This window comes from Microplitis demolitor, chromosome 9, assembly GCF_026212275.2.
Source record: "Microplitis demolitor isolate Queensland-Clemson2020A chromosome 9, iyMicDemo2.1a, whole genome shotgun sequence".
NCBI lineage: Eukaryota > Metazoa > Arthropoda > Insecta > Hymenoptera > Braconidae > Microplitis > Microplitis demolitor.
The window spans coordinates 17,489,039-17,492,108 of record NC_068553.1 but is presented as its reverse complement, the minus strand read 5'-3'; the positions used below and the strand labels follow the sequence as shown (position 1 = coordinate 17,492,108).

The 3,070-nt window shown below is 22.5% G+C and overlaps 1 long non-coding RNA gene across 1 annotated transcript; it reads right to left on the bottom strand.

Moving 5' to 3' along the window:
* Positions 1–1,069: 1,069 nt before the first annotated feature.
* On the bottom strand, positions 1,070–2,737 carry LOC128668581 (uncharacterized). Its single transcript, XR_008404215.1, has 2 exons — positions 2,486–2,737; positions 1,070–2,250 (listed from the first exon to the last, which is right to left on the bottom strand). It is a non-coding gene; the product is annotated as an uncharacterized LOC128668581 (long non-coding RNA).
* Positions 2,738–3,070: the final 333 nt, after the last annotated feature.

The following is a 3,070-nucleotide window of genomic DNA, read 5'->3' as shown; positions in this document are numbered from 1 at the left end:
TAATTAATTAATTACAAATTACTATATTTATTTACTGTCTTTCTTCATCCTAATGAGTGAAAAAATATTTTATACTTTTATATTTAAATAATTAAAACATAAATTTATTACTAGCTACTAAATATTAAATAATATTAATCTTTATTTCAGATGTGCAAACAAAAAATAATAAATCAGGAGATCAATGGATATTTTTTTTAAGTTGACGTCCATTTGTACATTGACCACTAAATCGAAGGAATTTTTTACTAAGAGACAAGAGAAAAGCTAACGGCTACTTAATTGAACACAGAGAATAATTTAATCATGTATTTTTCCGATGTGTTATACTCTTGGGTGAATAAGAAAAGTATTAAGTGAAAAAACAAGCGCTATATAACTGTCTGCATTTATTAAGATGATGGAATTACTGTCGAGAAGTGACAATGATCAATCAAAAATTTTCTACATTCATGGCATAAAACTCATTTGCCTTTAAAAATAAAAATTTATTCCGAGGTAGCGTGGCATATTTTTGCGAGAGATTTTTACAAAAACCGATGAAAATAATATTCTTCTCTTCCATGAAATTAATGTATGCCGCACTTGAATGCTGATAATTGTTTAAATTTATACGTTCAATCATTGATTATTAATGACTCATCTGTTCATTATTATCTCTTACAATTATTGTTATTATTACGTTAATTATTTCATTATCGATACGCATGTTTGTATAATTGATATTAATTTACTTTATTAATTAATTCAAGTATTAGGAAAAACAAATAGAACATAATGAACGTTATTTATAAAAAAAATCCTTTACTATTCATTTTAAAAGTTTCCACGATTTATTATCTTTAAATATTATTAATTATTATCACTTATTATTACTCGTAATCACGTGACGAGTGTAAGAAACTGTAAACTCAATAATACTGACGATTATTATGATGAAAGTATCAATGGACTATAAAAAAAAGGAAAAAAAATGAAACGTGATATCAATTTATCAGAGTTTATCTTTCATAAGATCACGCTAATGAATTTAACGTCACGTTAACTTTTATGAAAAAATTCAAATAACAATTTATATTTTTCTTTCAATCATTCATTCATTAATAATTTTTTTACTCGAGTTATTGAGTCATTGTAAAAAAAATCACTTTTAAGTAAATGATTTCATTTATTTAACTATCAGACAAAATGAATTAAAAAAAATAATAAATAGCAAATAAATTCATCCAATTTATTAATAATTAGCCTTGAAATATTAATCGAGCTAATTGTCAATTGTAGAACGCTAATCAAGAATACCAAGAACAAAAGTCGTTGTTAATATTCAATATATTATTAATTGATATAAATCTCATGATTGGATACATGGAAAAGAAAAAAAAAACTTATAAAACTGATCCAATAAATGTACAGTGTACAGAATTCATCGATGTCCAGATATGTAGATTTATTACATAGATATAAACGAATTCTTTCGTTGTCTCTCTTTATGATTATTTTAATAATTATTAATAATATTATTATTGTAGAATTAAATTTTTAAAAACTTATAATTAATAATTTTTATTGTCCATTAAAATTTAAATGTTATTTAGTGAACAGATTTATATAATTATAAGATAATCATAAGATAATGAATAAAAATTTTTAAAAAACCGATAATATAAATTATTTAAATTCAGTCGTGTCAAAAATCTTAAAGTACATGCCTCTATTACACTAATGCGTTCAGATTAATTACTTGATTTCATTAATTGCAGTGAATTAATTGTTTACTAATACTTTTTTTTTCGATACTTAAATTATTCATACATCTGTATTTAAATTTATCATCCCCAGAGATTAAAATATTAAAAATAAAAAAAAATTTGATTTACAATTTTTGTATTTAAGAAAATTGAAAAAGAAAACTTGCGAAAAATAATTAATTTTTTTTCTTTTAAATCGTTATTAAACAAGACTAACAAAAAATAAACTACGACTAGACATATATGTTATGCATGTATAATAATAATTAAGAATTCAATAATAATTCTACTTATCAACGGTATTTTTTATATTTAAATATATATATTAAAAATAAATAATTTAGCAATGACTCTGCACATCTTTCTTGTTGTGTTGATGAAATGACTATTGTTGTGTCTCTTAGTAAAAAATTCCTTCGATTTAGTGGTCAATGTACAAATGGACGTCAACTTAAAAAAAATATCCATTGATCTCCTGATTTATTATTTTTTGTTTGCACATCTGAAATAAAGATTAATATTATTTAATATTTAGTAGCTAGTAATAAATTTATGTTTTAATTATTTAAATATAAAAGTATAAAATATTTTTTCACTCATTAGGATGAAGAAAGACAGTAAATAAATATAGTAATTTGTAATTAATTAATTAAAGAAAAAAATGATTGTAACTCGAGTGTATTGAAGAACAATAAATAATAATTTTTAAATCAGTTGAATGTTAAATTATTACTTACTTCTGTTATATTTTTAATTAATTAAATTTATTATTATGGACAAACAACATAAGGTTAGATTGTTGACAGCACTCTGGCTACTGATGTTCATCCGAATCTTATTTGAATAATTTTAATAGCAATTTGATTGACACACGAATTAGTTCATTAAATAAATCCTAAGAAATTTATAATTAAGAATTAATAATTAACTTTATAACTTATGACAGCTGCTTTCTTCAAGAAACGACTGATGTTTTGGGTGAGTTTACAATTAAGATCGCATGCGCACTGAGAGACGCGCGGCATATTCTCGCGGAAGATTTTTTAAATTAAAAATTTAGTTGATAGAAAATAAAAGTAATGCAAATTACTTTATTTTAATTAACAAAAAAAAAAGATTTTGATTAAAATAAGACTCGAGACTTGATTGCAAGTTATTTTGTTAGATGTATAAAACATCTAGATGCATAATAATTATATTTAATATTAATAAAAGCGCATTTTTTTATGGCATACACTTTTTATTCACCTTTTAAAGGTGTTTGCATTCATGATAATTACTTGAATTTTAGTGAATGGGCTGGTATTTATATTGATTTATAA